The 17,774-nt window shown below is 42.7% G+C and overlaps 1 long non-coding RNA gene across 1 annotated transcript; it reads right to left on the bottom strand.

Annotated features, from left to right (window-relative positions):
- Positions 1-3,219: 3,219 nt before the first annotated feature.
- Positions 3,220-15,755, bottom strand: LOC116984738. Its single transcript, XR_004415114.1, has 3 exons — positions 15,676-15,755; positions 6,101-6,104; positions 3,220-3,239 (listed from the first exon to the last, which is right to left on the bottom strand). It is a non-coding gene; the product is annotated as an uncharacterized LOC116984738 (long non-coding RNA).
- Positions 15,756-17,774: the final 2,019 nt, after the last annotated feature.

A 17,774-nucleotide genomic window follows, 5' to 3' on the forward strand; every position in this document is an offset into this window, starting at 1 on the left:
GGATAGGAGGGATTTAGGACACGGCCCAAATGCTGGCAGATCAGTCTGGTGTAGATGGGGATTCTTGGATGACACGGGCAAATTAGGTTGAATGGCCTGTTTCCATGCTGTATGACTCTATGACCCAATTAGATTTGCCATTTTAGGTGGAGTGGAAAATCAATTTGAGGAAAATCTCGATAAAGCACCTCATGTTACAGCAGCAATGATACTTTACTTGTTTGACTCATCATACAGTCCAAGTGTTCTCAAGTTTCATAATCATTTACCATCATTGTTTGTATTCACCAGCTTCTACAAATTCACCGTTGAAAGCATTTTGTCAGGATGCATCAAGGCATGGTATGGGAACAACTCCATCGAAGAGAATTGTGGACGCAGCCCAGACCATCATGCAAACCAACCTTCCTTCCATTAACTCCACCTACACTTCACACTGCCTCAGCATGGCCACCAGCATAACCAAGGACGCTTCAACCTGGACACTACATACTTCTCCTCCCCCCCTCCCATGAGGCAAGAAATATAGAAGTGTGATAATGAATACCTCCAGAATCTGGGGTAGTTTCTTCCCGGCTGTTATCAGGCAACTGAACCATCCTGCCACCAACTAGAGGAGAGCGGTCTTGAACTACTATCTACCTCATTGGAGACCCTCAAACTATCATTTATGGGACTTTAGTGGGCTTTATCATGCATCAAACATTATTCCCTTAAATAGAATAGAATAGAATAGAATAGAATAGAATAGAATAGAATGCCTTTTATTCCAACAAACAAAAGTTTGAATGAAATTTTGTTCCCTGCAGTCATAACAGCAAAAAAACAAAACACACAATTAGCACACAAACATCCATCACAATGAATCTCCAAAGGCCTCCTCACTGTGATGGAAGTCTTATTCTTCCCTGTTCTTCTCCTGCGGTTAGGCAGTCAAACTGGTGCATCGAGGTGATTGAGGCTTTGATGTTAAACCCCTTGGCGGGTGATGGTAAGTCCCGCGGCCGATTAAGCCGCGCCGGGTGATAAAAAGCCCTGCGACGGGCCAATTCAAACCCCGCGATTCGGGACGGGTGAAGTTGCCGTTGCGGGAGCTCCCGAAAAACGGTCTCCTGCCAGGGACCTGCGAGCTCCCGATTTTAATGTCCACAGGGCCTGCGTCCGAAGCCTCCGAAGCTCCGAAGTCGGGTGGCAGCCACAGCGCCACCACAACCTCCGAAGTCAGCCAGCTCCATGATGGTCAGTCCACAGGCTCTGCGACCGGGGCCATCAGATCGATTCCAGTTGTAGGCCGCCAGCTCCATGATGTTAGGTCCCAGTGAAATGGAGACACGACATGGTAAAGGTCGCGTCCCCGTTCAAGTAAGAGATTTAAAATGTTTCCCCCACCCCCATACATCTATATTACAAAATATCTGATCTTGACTGCTTTTGGCCTACTGTGCTGCGATTTCCGACAGAACACCGCCACCTACGGCCGTCATTTTTGGCCACCTCGCCCAGAGCCCCCCTCCGCCTACGGGAGCGGAGGATTTTTCCCGTCGATGACAAATCAGAGAGATATTAATGTTTTTAAAAACATTACCATTCTCTCTGCTGCCCCTGCTGGAGGGAGGGGGAGGGACTATAAAATCAGGAAGTGGTGTGCCTCACTCATTCTCTGCAAGATGGATGAAGCCAAGGGTCACGTCTCCCTGAGCTCTGAATAACACTGAACAAATGTCTACACAACTGTGAGTACCCTTAATGTGGTTTGAAAATGAAAATATGGTTTGTTTGAAGTAAAAAGGCACTGCCTGCAAATGGTTGTTTGGATGCTTTGGCTTGAAGTTGAAAGGCACTACTTACTGCAAATGGTGGCTTGAAGTTGAAAGGCACTACTTACTGCAAATGGTGGATTGGGTGCTTTGGCTTGAAGTTGAAATGCACTATTTACTGCAAATGGTGGCTTAGGAGCTTTGGTTTAAAGTTCAAAATGCACTACTTACTGCAAATGGTGGCTTGGGTGCTTTGGCTTGAAGTTAAAAGGCACTTCTGCAAATGCACTTACTTCCTGTTTGCACTGTATATTGATTTTAGATAAAACGCTACACTTACGGCTGTGATTTTTGGCCATCTTACTTGGTCCCCCCTATGCTGAGCAGGTGCAGATAATTCTTCCCATCAATGAAAAATAAAGGTGTTATTAGTGTTTAAAAAATGTTGAGAATCTCTCCTGTCAATCACGCCCTGAAAGCCACACCTTTTCCGGTGGGAGGGGGAGGGGTTATAAAACCCGGAAGTGTGGGTGTGGCTCAGTCTCTGCATGATGGGGGAGGGAGAGGTCATGACTCTGTCTGAGCTGGGAATCAACTGAACACACTGAATGTCTACTGAACTGAGTTTGGTGTTTTGTGTGGTTTTATGGTGGTGTCACCCTGCATGAAATGGTATGAAACTGCATTTGAATTTGGTGGCCTTGGACCCTGCTTGAAGTGGAATAAAACTGCACTAAATTTGGTGGCCTTGCACCCTGCTGAAAGTGGTATGAAACTGCACTTGTATTTGTTGGCCTTGGATCCAGCTTGAAGTGGTATGAAACTGCACTTGAATTCAGTGGCCTTGCACCCTGCTTGAAGTGGTTGGAAACTGCACTTGAATTTGGTGGCCTTGCACCCTGCTCATAGTGGTAAGAAACTGCACTTGAATTTGGTGGCCTTGAACCCTGCTTGAAATGGTAGGAACATGGATTTGAATTTGGTGGACTTGCACCCTGCTTGAAATGGAATTTCAAGGAATAGTCATGAGTCAACTGCCAGCCCACCAGCCGTGAGTGAGCTGCCAGCAGATCAGGCTTGAGGGACTGAGCTGCCACCCCAAGAACTTATACCAGCCCTCCAGAAAGCCCCCCCACTGGCCACCAATATTGGAATTGGTGGAGAGGTGGAATATTGCGTCGGGGGACCAGCCCTCCTGTGTGAACATGGGACCCAACGGGTCCCACTTAGTCTAGTACACAACTAAAAATAAGCCAAAAACATACCCCTAACAATACAAAAATAAAGACAAAAATAAAAAAGACAAACGGACTGCAGGCGAGACACAGCTGCTTAGGCAGCGCTGCCACTTATCTTGTATTCCCTCTACACTGTGGACCTGTGGGCTTGATTTAATCACATATAGTCTTTCCGCTGACTGGTTACCATGCAACAAAAGCTTCTCACTGTACCTCGGTATACATGACAATAAACTAAACTAAACTAAACTGAAACTATATTACATTAAGACCTCCGATGCTTCTCTTGGCTTGAGATGCATTTTAAATTGAAATATTTCTCTTAATTTTAATTGTTAATTTCTGGTCACCGAAACCTCGCTGAGGTGTGTTGATCTTGCATTGGGTTGCAATTACATGCTACTTTCTCCAGGAATAGCCCAATGTTCTGTAAGTTATTTGTAATTGCAGGATGTCCAGTAAGCATGGATCCAGCAAAGCCAGCAGCAATACACATACAAACCAATTACAGTACCAAAAAAGGCCATTCAGCCCAATAGCTCTGCCAATTTTTATACGTTGTCATTGATTTCTATGGCATGGAAACAGGCCCTTTGGACCAACTCATCCATGCTGACTAGGTTGCCTACCTGAATGAATCCCATTTGCATGCATTTAGTTTAGAGATACAGCGTAGATGTAGCCCTTCAGCCCACTGAGTCCGCACCGACCAGAGATCCCCGCACATTAACACCAGCCTACACGCACTAGGAACAATTTTACACATACACCAAGCCAATTAAGCTACATAGCTAAGGTACACAAAATTGCTGGGGAAACTCAGCGGGTGCAGCAGCATCTATGGAGCGAAGGAAATAGGCGACGTTTCCGGCCGAAACCCTTCTTCAGACTCCTCAAGCTACATACCTATACGTCTTTGGAGTGTGGGAGGAAACCATGCTGGTCATGGGAAGAACGTACAAACTCCGTACACACCCGTAGTCAGGATCGAACCGGGGTCTCTGGCTCTGCAAGCACTGAAAGGTAGCAACTCTACTGCTGCTCCACCATGCTGCCCCTGTTTTCCCCTTAAGCCCCTGCGTGGCCCTTACTTTTCCAAACCTTTCCAATCTATGTATTTGGCAAAATGCAATTCAAACATTGTAATTGTAATAGAGTTATAGAGTTTAATTTTAATAGTCATAGAAACTCCACTCATCTTGTTTCATCTGAACCCATCAGCATTATTTAAATTATCAGCCGGAGCTAAAAGTTTCAAGTTTGGTATCCACTGAATCAAATTCTTGCTTAGTAGAAGCCCCATTCTGCGCATAAAAAAAATGTAAAGGTATTTGAATTTAAGAACCGAGTGCAACTGACAGTAATGATATGATTCTCGTAACATTTACGTCTATTGCTTGTGTGAATAACATCAGAACAGGCTTATTATCTGCCGAAAGTTATGTATGATGTATTTTATCAATACAGCAAAGTAATTGTAATCTTATATCATTATTGAGTAATGTTCTGGTGTTGAATGAATACAATTCAGACAGAATCTTTTGTTTCCCATAAAACTACCTGCTTTTCCATGTTTAATGTTACACAGAGGAATAATTGACAATTGACTATTTTTGCTGGCAATGCAAGGTCATCATGATATAATATTGTCTCTGCAATTTCTGATGACAGGTAATACTTCTGCCTCACTATACATTCAAGGATTGAATTGTATTCAGCATAGGGAGGACTGCACATGCTTTTTACACCAAAGACAGACACGAAATGCTGGAGTAACTCAGAGGGACGAGCAGCTTCTCTGGAGAGAAGGAATGGGTGATGTTTCGGGTCGAGACCCTTCTTCAGACTGAGAGTCGGGGGAGAGGGGGGGAGAGGGGGACTAGAGGTATGGATGGGTAAGGTGTTAAAACGACAGATTAAAGCAGGCAATCATCAAGGAAAGACACAAAAAGCTGGAGTAACTCGGCGGGACAGGGAGCATCTGTGGAGAGAAGGAAAGTGATGTTTTGGGTCTGGACCATTCTTCAGACTGCAATCATCTTCAGACTGAAATTGCAGGTTTCAATCATCAAGAAAATATGGCTGGGGATGGTGACGAGGCATACAATGAATAAAGTAAGACTAGTCGGCAAACTAGGGTGGGTAAGGGATGGGAGAGAGAGGGAATGCAAGGGTTACTTGAATTGTATTCTCCCCTGTAACACTATGGTCCCCAATGAAATTAATGTCTTTCTGTTGAATATTAAAAGCAGTGACAAAATGCTGATTTTAACAAGATAAGATTGCAATCACAAGACAAGATCAATACAATGAGAAAGGTAGGTTCAGGCCTCATTATCATCCAGCCGTGTGTCATCTTGATTTTCTGTTAAGACAGAAAGAAGATTGCGCAGTGACCTTTGGCTGACACATGGGTCAAGGCCTTGTCTTTTGCAAATCTCCAAAGAGTCCCACTTAGTACCGAAGCCAGCAGCCTCCCAATTTAAGGATGTAAATGAACCAGACACTACACAATGAAGGTTGATTGGACTGATATCTGGAATGCAGAGATTATCTTTTGATCATTAGGTCATAAGGAACAGGAGTAGAATTAGGTTGTTCAACCCATCAAGTCTACTCTACCATTAAATCATGGCTGATCTATCTCTCCATCCTAAACCCATTCTCCTGCCGTCTCCCCATAACCTCTGATACATGTACTAATCAAGAATCTATCCATCTCTGCCTTAAAAATATTTTCACTGACCTGGCCTCTAAAGCCTGAGGCAAAGAATTCCACAGATTTACCACCCTCTGATTATAGAAATTACTCCTCATCTCCTTCCTACTAAAACATCCTTTAATTCTGAGGCTATGACCTCTAGTTCTACACTCTCCCACTATGAAACTTCATGAAACAAAGAACAGGCTATTCTTGTATCCACTGGGAAGAAGAGACAGAGGTGATCTGAAACATAAAAGACAATGAGGGGTTTTGACAGCATTTATGTGGAGAGGATTTTTCTTTTTTGTGCTAAAATATTAACTTTGTTGGGGGTGAGGCAAAACCTGACAAGTGATATTTGAATACAGTAGGGGGGGGGGGGGGGGGGCAGTGATTGGCACCCTCCTCCTATCCTGCACACACCTGACACAGACACAAGCAAATGCAGATGTTGGATTACAAAAAGAGACAAAGTGCTGGAGTAACTCAGTGGGTCAGGCAGCATATCTGGAGACATTTCGGGTCTGGAATCTTCTTCAAACCTATCACTTGCCAGGATAGACACAAATCACTGGAGTAACTCAGGGGGACAGGCAGCATCTCTGGAGAAAAAGGACGGGTGACGTTTCAGGGTCGGAGCCCTTCCTCAGATACATTAGCCAGGGTTTGTCCCACCGCCACCTCTTTACTAGTTTTCTCTCCCCCTTCTGCAATCAGTCTGAAGAAGAGACCAATCTGAAAAGTCACCTATCAACGTGCTCCAGAGATATTGCCTGATTCATTGAGATACTCCAGAACTATGTTTTATTCAAGTTCCCTTATGCTTTATGTTGCAAATTTCTTGCTAACTCCATTTTATGAATATTCCTTAAATTTGCCATTTTCCTACAACCAGGTTTCAATTTCTGAAACCTCCATTTAATTTACTGAATTCCATTCTTGATCATTTCCTGGGTTTCTTCTTGGAATGTGCTGATCTGTATTTTTTACACGGTTTGTGTTGGAATTCCACTACTCTGTTAATATTCAGTCTTTCTTCACACAAGCAAAAGGTCACAGCAGGAAGAGGAAAGGTAAATTCAGCTGAAAGGATTACAATCAAAACCCGATTTTATTACTTGTGAACAGAGATGAATTATAGTTAGATTAACAGAGACAGGCCATCATTATTTCCCTGCATCATGGAATGTTGTGGCATTCTTTCTGACAGTGACTAAAAGAAGGATCCCAAATGGAAATTTAGTTTAAGTTATTGTACGTGTACGGGGGTATAGTGAAAATGAACGAATGAACGAATACTTTATTGTCACAGCGATATTCTTTGTTTTGCATACCAAAAGCTTTTTTGTTGTGTGCTATCCAGTCAGCGGAAAGACTATACATGAAGGTTATAAAAGCTTGTATGGTCAAAGTTTCTATTGTGGTCTTCCAGGTTACTACTTTGAGATTCCTCATCAGTAGCCTGTGCATTTAATAATCTTGAACATAGTGCAACGGAACCACTTTTAGAAGCGTATCCTCGTGTGTCATTCATGATTGAACAGAGGGAGGCAAGGGCAGTGGAAAACTGATGGTGCATGCATGGTTTGTGAATTAGTAACCCCATACAGTGCATCTCTTGTATGTTTATAGTGGGATTCATTCCACTGCTTGATCCCCTTCAGCAGCCACCTCCTCCACACAAAATGTGAATTTGACCTGTGTGAGGGAATTTGTTTTAGTGTATCTAAAATATTCAACAACCCATGCGTTGTCTGTTTTAATTTGTGCAGTTGTGGTGAATCGCATTTTGCAGGCCTACTTCAAAACCAGTGACCATATTGATGAAAATTCTTTCTGTCTATCTTTCTGTCTCCCTCATTTACATTAGACTGTTCTGACATTCACTGCACTCCACAATTTCTTCCCCGCCCCCCCTCTCTCCACAATCAGTCTTCAGAAGGGTGCCAATCCAAAACATCGACTGTTCACGTTCTCCAGAGATGCTGCCTGACCCACTGTGTTACTTCAGCTTAGAGTTACAGAGTCATAGGTTCAAACAGCATGGAAACAGGCCCTTCGGCCTAACTTGACTGTTGTCACACTGACCAACATGCCCTGTCCACACTAATCCCACCAGCACTCTAAACCTATCCTATCCATGTACCTCTCCAAATTTCTCTTAAGTGTAACAATAATACCCCAACTACCTGCTCTGGCAGCTCGTTCATATACATACCACCTTTTGTGCAAAAATGTTACCCCTCAGGTTCCTAGTAAATCTTTCTCCTTTTACCTAAAACCTGTGTCTTCTTGCTCTCAATTCCCCTACTCTGGGCAAAAGATTGTGCTGTTAACTTATCTATTCCTCCCATGATCTTGTACTGCTTTATAAGATTACCCCACATCCTAAATAAAGTCCTAGCCTGGTCAGCCTCTCCTTATAACTCAGGTCCTGGCAACATCCTCGTAAATCTTCTCTGCTTCCTTTCCAGCTTGACAACACCTTACCTATAACATGGTGAGCAAAACTGAACACAATACCTACAAATGTGGCCTTACCAACATCTCATACTTTGTGTCTTTATTTGTAAACCAGCATCTGCAGTTCCTTATCTCTTTATCCAAAGGGAATGTAGCTTGATTTAGATATTCCCTCGTGGACTTGTTCATCCAACCTCAGCATTAGCTGGCTATCATTTTAGCCCGTGCTCAGCACTTATTCTACACATATTGAGCTATCTTGTCATTTTCTCTGTCTCATTCATCTAGTTGCTGATCAAACCCTTTGCCCACAACATGACAATGCTATCAGTGGTCATTTACTTCACGCTGCACTTGTTTCCTTTCATGTTCTTTCTCCAAGCAATAGCCAGACATTTTGAGCACCGTTACTTTATAACTCTATAACTCTACACCGTTGCTTATAACTCTTAAGGCACAGAGCTATGAATGATTGAAAGCATGAATTGCCTTTCAAGACAACTAACAGAATACACAGTGAGTTAAAATGTAATAGATGATGGAGCCTTTCGAACAAAATTACTGTAAAGGCAACAAAATAGAAAAGCAAAGAGCAATTAGAAACCAGTCAATGCGAAGAATAAGACAAGATTAACAGATTCTTTAATAATATATTCAGCCAATGCCTTGGAGTTTCCAGCTTATCTCCTAGTTTCATCTGTAAAACTGATCCTGAGGAGTATTAGTACAAATACTAGTCAGCCCAGAAAAAAACTAATCTTCACCATCCACACCTCTAGACCGGCAAACTTTCTTGGTATCTGATTAAACATGGACCAGGAGTCAGCCAACTGATCTTCGTCAACTTCCATCCACATTGAACCTCATCTGGAAGATGCGCTGAAAGTAGGAAGAGTACGGATCATACTCTGACTGGAGGATAACTTTAATATCCATTAGCAAGAACACCACCTTTGACCAAGCTGGCTGAGTCCTGAAGAATATAAGTAACAGCCTGAGACTGCAGCAAGTTTTAAGTGAGGGATAAACTTACTTAATCTATCACCAGTCTCCCAAGAGAGTCAAACAAGATTATAGCCTATCACTACATCCCAGTGTACAGCTAGTACAATACAACATATAATAATTTAATAATATGACAAAATATTGCATGGTTGCACTCACTAATTATCAGGAAATATAATTATCAAGCAAGTAAAGAAAAAAACAGTGATCATTTATTTTTACAGAGGTGCCGACCCGGCACCAACTCGCCCTGACTCTACGGCAGCTCTGGGCCTTCACACACACTCACACACACTCACACACACTCACACACACTCACACCCACCCACACCCACCCACCCACTCATTCACCCACCCACTCACCCACCCACCCACATTCACCCTCCCACTCACCCACCCACTCACCCACCCACCCACCCACTCACCCACCCACTCACCCACCCACTCATTCACCCACCCACTCACCCACTCACTCACTCACCCACACAATCACACCCACCCACCCACTCACTCACTCACCCACCCACTCCCCCAGTAGTCTGTTAGTTAGTAGTTAGTCAGCACTTCAACTCCCCCTCCCATTCCCAATCCGACCTCTCTGTCCTGGGTCTCCTCCATTGCCAGAGTGAGCAACACCGGAAATTGGAGGAACAGCACCTCATATTCCGCCTGGGTTGCTTGCATCCGGTTGGCATGAACGTTGAATTCTCCAAGTTTTGCTAGCCCTTGCTGTCTCCTCCCCTTCCTTAACCCTCGAGCTGTCTCCTCCCATCCCCCCGCCCTCGGGCTCCTCCTCCTCCCTTTTTCCTTCCTTCTCCCCCCCCCCCCCACCCCCCCATCAGTCTGAAGAAGGGTTCCGGCCCGAAACGTCGCCTATTTCCTTCGCTCCATAGATGCTGCTGCACCCGCTGAGTTTCTCCAGCATTGTTGTGTACCTTCGATCTTCCAGCATCTGCAGTTCCTTCTTGAACAGTTAGTAGTAGATGTCGGTCAGTAGCCGGCAGTCAAGTTGCCGGCAGTCGCCTGAAAAACCAGGAACTAGAGCGACGACTGTCAGTGTGGAACACACACACACACACACACAAACACATCGCTTCCTTCACCAGCCCGTGTGAAATTTTTAGACTGTCACACAGTGCAAAGCCAAGGTGATACAGACACACACCGCGATGAACAGGAAGGTTGGTGCTATAAAAAGATGGCTAAAGCACAGTGTACGATAAGTCCTTTAAAAAAGGGGGGGGGCGAGAGGGAGGGGCGAGAGGGAGGGGCGAGAGGGGGGAGAAGGGGGGAGAATCGGGGAGAAGGAATGGAGACAACTTTTAAGAAGCTTGAAATACACGGCTGTGAAGCTCGGCGGCATTGACAATACCAGTCGGTTATCGTTAATTGTGAAAACTATTGCTTACGTTTTTTTCCCCAATAAGCCAATGAAATTCATCGGTCGGCACTGGCTCCAATCTACGAGAACCTCTGAGAACCTTTGACTTCCTGGCAACCCACTAGGACCTCCTGCCGACCCACCAACAGATAGAGAATTCTCGCTACTCTCCATGGCGGTTTCATTCTAGTCGGCGCTAATTTTTCAGCATGTTGAAAAATTCACTGCGACCATCATGAGGTCGCGACTAGTTCCCAGAATGCGGGAACTCCTCACGACCATGAAGGCGACTACCCGGCAACCACCCGCGAACATGTGGTGATGATGTGGCGACTGCATATTCTCCTGCAGTCGCCTAAAAAGTCGCCTAAGTGGGACGGGCCCTTGGGATATGCTAGGAGGGAAATGTATATTTGACCTTGTATCTTGTTATATCCAGGGTACACCCAGAGAAATCTTCAAAGAACAGTCATCTATGCGAAATATCCCACTGTACCATTTGAAAGTGATTTGGAAGATATGGAAAATTGCTGGGAAAAATGAAATGTTGCCATATAAAGAAAAAATCAAATGTTTTTTTTGTTGGCTCTGATGTGTCATAGTAAGAAATGAATAAGGCTTTCATGCCAATTATCAGTGTACATTTAAGATGCTTAGCAAAGAATGAGTAAATACCAAAGTTCATATCTGAATGGGTCTTTAACACTCAGGTTTTTTTCTTTTGCCTGCTATATATATTTAACCTCTTTCCACTAATGCTATTCATTTACTTTATTTATTAACGTGTCAGAGGAGACACTGGCAAAGCAGGTATTTATTTCTTATTCATGATTTTCTATGAGAACATGGCGATGATTTGGGTTCTTGACTCACATCAGTCCAATGCTTTTGGGTCAAACGGTTCAGGTGCTAGACATTGTTATGGGATGCTGTCAGAGTCATCAAGAGGCAAGAGTGTTTTATTGTCATATGTCTCGAAATAGAACAATGAAATTCTTTCTTGGAGCAGCACAGCAGAATTGTTAACGTAGTATTCTGTGGCCACTATAATAAATAACTATATATACAGTATATGTATAGTTGAATCAGCCTGAAGAAGGGTCTCGATCCGAAACTTCACCCATTGGTCCACCAACACCGCTGCACTGGTCAAGAAGGCACAGCAACGACTGTTCTTCCTGAGGACATTAAAAAAGACTGGTCTGCCCCAACAGCTGCTGACAACGTTCTACCGCTGCACCACAGAGAGCATATTAACGTATGGCATCTCTGTGTGGTATCTCAGCTGCACGGAGGCGGAGAGGAGAGCTCTTCAGCGCGTCGTCCACAGAGCGCAGAGGATCATTGGGACAGAGCTACCAGCCTTGGAGGGCATCTACCACACACGGTGCCTCAGGAAGAACGTCAGCACCCATAAAGACTCATCACACCCCTGTAACGGACTGTTTGAACTACTTCCTTCCGGCAGACGTTACAAGGCCTTCTACGCCCATACCTCCAGACTCAGAAACAGCTTTATTCCCAGAGCTATAGCGGCTCTGAACCGGCCGTGATGAGTGCCCCCCACCCCCCTTGGACTGTCTCCCTCGGTTGGTCACGACACACAGCTTATTTATTTATTTTACTTTTCTTTTTCATCGGTTGGAGCTGCATACTAAATCTCGTTGCACTGATGTGCAATGACAATAAAATATATTATTATTATTATTATTATTATTATTTCTTCTCTCCTAAGATGATGTCTGTCCCGCTGAGTTACTCCAGCATGTTGTGTCTATCTGCGATTTAAACCAGCATCCGTAGTTGCTTCCTTCACACACACAATAAATATATACAAACACACAAACAATAAGGCAGAGATGGATAGATTCTTGATTAGTATGGTTGTCAGCATTTATGGGGAGAAGGCAAGAGAATGAATGGGGTTAAGAGGGAGTGATAGAATGGCGGAGTAGACATGATGGGCCGAATAGCCTAATTCTACTCAATGACTTATGATTTTGTGTAGTTTGGTAATCGAAGGTCAGCATAGATTCAGTGGGCTGAAGGTCGAAGCTGTAACTAAAAACATGCAGCTGGAAGATATGGTACTCCTCCTTGCAGGCAAATCAGACCACTTCCAAAAGACGTGGTCTGTATTTATCGACTTACTACAAGAATAAGGTACATCAGTACTTCAAAAAAGAAATGGTGTCAGGATCTGGTAAGGGGGGAGGAAAAATACGAAGTTGGTATATCCCTTTTGCGCGGTTTTCATAATAGAGGTTTTGTGGTTTTTTTTTTTAATTTTCTTTCTTTCTTTTCTAGGGTCTATTTCTTAACTCTTTTCCCTAACTAATGGATTTTTTTAAATTGATTACTCTTTTACACTAACACAACTTTCACTCACTTTCACTACTTTCTTTATTTCTATCTTTCCTTAAAGCTTAAAAAATGAAGGGGTACAATAAATGTAATAAGATATATCTGGCTTGTACTACCGTAATTTACTGTACTTCTAATAAATAAAAATATTTTAAAAAAACAAAAAACATGCAGCTCAGCCCTCACTTGAACCTGCCAATGTTTGCAAATGGTCTCACAGAAAAACTGCACATACTCCTCACACAAATGCAGTGTCCCTCCAGTCCGTTTCACCAGTCACATTGGCAGTCTCCTCTGATGAGGAAAATATTGACACAATCCACAAACGTTATTGGATTAGAACATATTTGAAATACAATTGTAATTCAGTTTGAGTAACTATTTTAATTCTGACTTGGTTGAAGGTTATAAATGTGTTTGTGATTCTCGATGCAATTTTCCAATGAACGCAAATAATTAACATTGCAAGATTTGGCTATTTTGGACCAAGGTCACAGGATTGATTGCACAGTAGTGCAGCCAATTGAGCTGTCTCATAATTCAAGGGACCCAAGTGCAATCCTGACTTCCAGACCTTGTGTATTATGTTTCCATTGATGCTCTGTTTTCTCTGCCACTTATAAAAAGCCTTCAGGTTGGTAGGTTAACTGGGCCTTGTAAATTATCCCTCGTGACGAATATTAGAACATGGCCAAATGTGAAAGAGAAAGGCTTGGATAGAGTGGATGTGGAGGGGATGTTTCCACTAGTGGGAGAGTCTAGGACCAGACGTCATAACCTCAGAATTGAAGGACGTTCCTTTAGGAAGATGAGGAGGAATTTCTTTAGTCAGATGAGTGTTGAATTTGTGGAATTCTTTGCCACAGAAGGCTGTGGTGGCCAAGTCAACAGACATTTTTAAGGCAGAGATCGATAGATTCTTGATTAGTACTGGTGTCAGGGGTTCTGGGGAGAAGGCAGGAGAATTGGGTTAGGAGAGAGTGATAGATCAGCCATGATTGAACGGCAGAGTAGACTTGAAGGGCTGAATGGTCTAATTCTGCTCCTAGAACTAATGAGCTTATGATCTTAATATAAGGAGCTAAAATAGATTAAGTGGAGTTGGGTGCTCGGTGGTCAATGTAGATTCAGTAGGGTGAAGGGCTATTTTATCACTATTTGACTATGTCCACCTTATAGTGGAACAGTAAAAATACAGTCAAAGTTTTCTGGGATAATTAGGTAACATAGACATTTCTGTACAAATAAAATGGCGATGTTTGCTGAACTTTAGCAGAATTAGTGGGCACGGTAGCGCAGCGATAGAATTGCTTAAGCGATACAGCGCTTGCAGCGCCAGAGACACAGTTTCAACCCTGACTACGGGTACTGCCTGTATGGAGATGGTACGTTCTCCCCGTGACCGTGTGGGTTTTCTCCGAGATCTTCGGTTTCCTCCCACACTCCAAAGACGTACAGGTTTGTAGGTTAATTGGCTTGGTATAAGTGTAAATTGTCCCTAGTGTGTGTAGGATAGTATTAACATGCAGGGATCGCTGGCCAGTGTGGACTCGGTGGGCCATAGGGCCTGATTCTGCGTTGTATCTCTAAACTAAAAAAATTGCATCAGGCCTTTAGTACAGGTATTGGCCTTTGTATTGGTGTATTACTATCATGTGTACTGAGATACTGTGAAAAGCTTTTGATAATGTGATATCTAATTAAATCGGATAATGCTATACACGAGTACAATCTACCCGTGCACAAATACAACAGGTAGTGCAAAGAGGAAATTCGTAGCGTGAAAAATATAGGTTTATAGCATTGTAACATTAGAGTGCCAGAGAAAATGTCAAATGTCCACAATGAGATAGGTTGGAAAATCGGGACCACATCCTAGTTCATGGGAGGACCTTTCATGAGTCTGATAATAGACAATAGACAATAGGTGCAGGAGTAGGCCATTCGGCCCTTCAATCCAGCACCGCCATTCAATGTGATCATGGCAGATCATCCCCAATCAGTACCTCGTTCTTGCCTTCTCCCCATAACCCCTGACTCCGGTATCTTTAAGAGCCCTATCTAGCTCTCTCTTGAAAGTATCTGGAGAACCGGCCTCCACCGCCCTCTGAGGCAGAGAATTCCACAGACTCACCACTCTCTGTGTGAAAAAGTGTTTCCTCCGTTCTAAATGGCTTACCCCTTATTCTTAAACAGTGGCCCCTGGTTCTGGACTCCCCCAACATCGGGAACATGTTTCCTGCCTCTAGCTTGTCCAAACCCTTAATAATCTTGTATGTTTCACTAAGAATTACCTCTCATCCTTCTAAATTCCAGAGTATACAAGCCCAGCCTCTCCATTCTCTCAGCATATGACCATCCCGGGAATTAACCTTGTAAACCTATGCTGCACTCCCTCAATAGCAAGAATGTCCTTCCTCAAATTAGGGGACAATAGCCTCCACCTAAGTTGAAGGGCAAGGCAGGTGGGATGTAGGAAAGCCAGGATGATGACAGAAATTGAGGCTCTGGTCAGGAAAAAGAGGGAGGCATGGACCAGATATAGGAAGATGGGATCAAACGTATTCCTGTAAGTGTTTAGGGGGCTGAGCAGCATATTTAAGTAAATCAGGAGGGCAAAAGGGGGCAAAAGGTAACTCTGGCAGATAAGAGCAAGGAGAATCCAATTATATTTATGAACACTAAGGGAAAGAAGGTAACTGGAGAGAGAATATGGCATCTCAGAAACCCAAACGGGAGCCACAGCAAGATCTTCAATAAAACGTTTTTTACTGTGGAGAAAGACATAAAGACTGCGGAATTTGGAGCAGTTAATGGAGATGGCTTGAGGACAGCCTGTATTATGCTCAAGGAGGTGCTAGACATCCTAAGGCATTTGAAGGTAGCTAGATCTCCGGAGTCCGATCAGATATATATGAGGACACATTGGGAATAAATTGCGGGAGCCCTAAGAGAGATATATGAATCATCATAGGCAAGGCAAGGCAAGGCAAGGCAAGGCAAGGCAAGGCAAGGCAAGGCAAGGCAAGGCAAGGCAAGGCAAGGCAAGGCAAGGCAAGGCAAGGCAAGGCACGTTTATTTGTATAGCACCTTTCAACAACAAGGTAATTCAAAGTGCTTTACATAAAACATTTAAAGCATTTGAAAGAAACACATATAAAATGACATTTAGATGTAAAACGATTATTAGATTATTCAGATAAAATAATTACAAAATTAAAAGCAATCAAATAAAATATTTAAAATAGAATAAAACCAGGAATAGAAGTTACAGTGCAGTATAGGTAATTAATAAATTGTATTGTTTACTGAAGGCGGCAAACAAAAAAGTCTTCAGTCTAGATTTAAAAGAGCTGAGAGTTGCAGCAGACCTGCAGTTTTCTGGGAGTTTGTTCCAGATATGTGGTGCATAAAAACTAAATGCTGCCTCTCCATGTTTAGTTCTGACTCTGGGGACACTGAGCAGACCTGTCCCAGACGATCTGAGAGGTCTGGGTGGTTCGTAGCTAAGCAGAAGATCAGAAATGTATTTTGGCCCTAAACCATTCAGTGCTTTGTAAACCAACAGTAGTATTTTGAAATCAATTCTTTGAAAGACAGGAAGCCAGTGTAAAGACCTCAGAACTGGAGTAATGTGATCTACTTTTTTGGTCTTAGTGAGGACTCGAGCAGCAGCGTTCTGAATTAACTGCAGCTGTCTGATCGACTTTTTAGGGAGACCTGTAAAGACACTGTTACAGTAGTCGAGCCTGCTGAAGATAAATGCATGGACAAGTTTTTCCAAATCCTGCTGAGACATAAGTCCTTTAATCCTTGATATATTCTTTAGGTGATAGTAGGCTGACTTTGTGCTGTTTTTATGTGGCTGTTGAAGTTCAGGTCTGAGTCCATGACTACTCCTAAATTTCTGGCTTGGTTTGTTGTTTTTAGCATTACCATTTGAAGCTGGGTGCTAACTTTTAATCGTTCTTCCTTGGCTCCAAAAACAATTTATTTCAGTTTTGTCTTTGTTTAATTGGAGAAAATTCTGGTTCATCCAATCGTTGATTTGCTCAATGTAGCAATGTTACAAAATTTTGAGATTTTAAAAATCAAGTCTGTAATTTATCCCATCAGATAAAGCATAAAAATAAGTTTAATTTGACACCTAATTCACTTTCATATCTCAAGTATTTAAAAAGTTATGGCCATTTTCATACTCGGAAATGAGCATCTTGTTCCCTATTGATTTTCTATGGACATAACAAAAAAGCTGTGATCGTGAACAGTCAAAAGCCCATAACTTTCTTAAAAATTAAGAGAACTGAATGAAATTTTCAGTTATCATAGATTAAAGCATTCTGAAACAAATATAAAATAATCTTACTTGGATGACCTGAAATTAAAGCATATAATTAGTTAGTTACCTAATTGTAGCTAATTTCAGACTTCAATTACTAGATCTAAACATCTATCCATTTCTTAATAAATGATTAACATTTTTAAATAGCCTAAATGTCCAAATAATATTCACAAATAATTCACAATAAAACATGATTTTTAAATCTCATTTACATTAATTTATAGATCAAATGGAAGGAATTTAGTGTTCAATTGCTGTAAATAAATGCCCATTTAAATCAGCTTTCCAGTGGGTCCCTGTGGAACGCGCTGGTTTAGAACGTTCACATTGCGGTAGATTTGTGCCCTCAAATGCCGAGAAAAATACTGCGGGATATAATGGGCCCAAAATGAGCTGCTCGCAATATTAAACTTTGTATAAAGGGATCTTTAAAAGCCCTTTTTAATGTAAAAATATGCAGCCTACCTTCTGCTATTTGCTTTATGAGACCCTGCAGTTGCTGGCGGTCGCGGGTTTAGAG

The sequence above is a fragment of the Amblyraja radiata genome, chromosome 2 (assembly GCF_010909765.2).
Source record: "Amblyraja radiata isolate CabotCenter1 chromosome 2, sAmbRad1.1.pri, whole genome shotgun sequence".
Lineage (NCBI taxonomy): Eukaryota > Metazoa > Chordata > Chondrichthyes > Rajiformes > Rajidae > Amblyraja > Amblyraja radiata.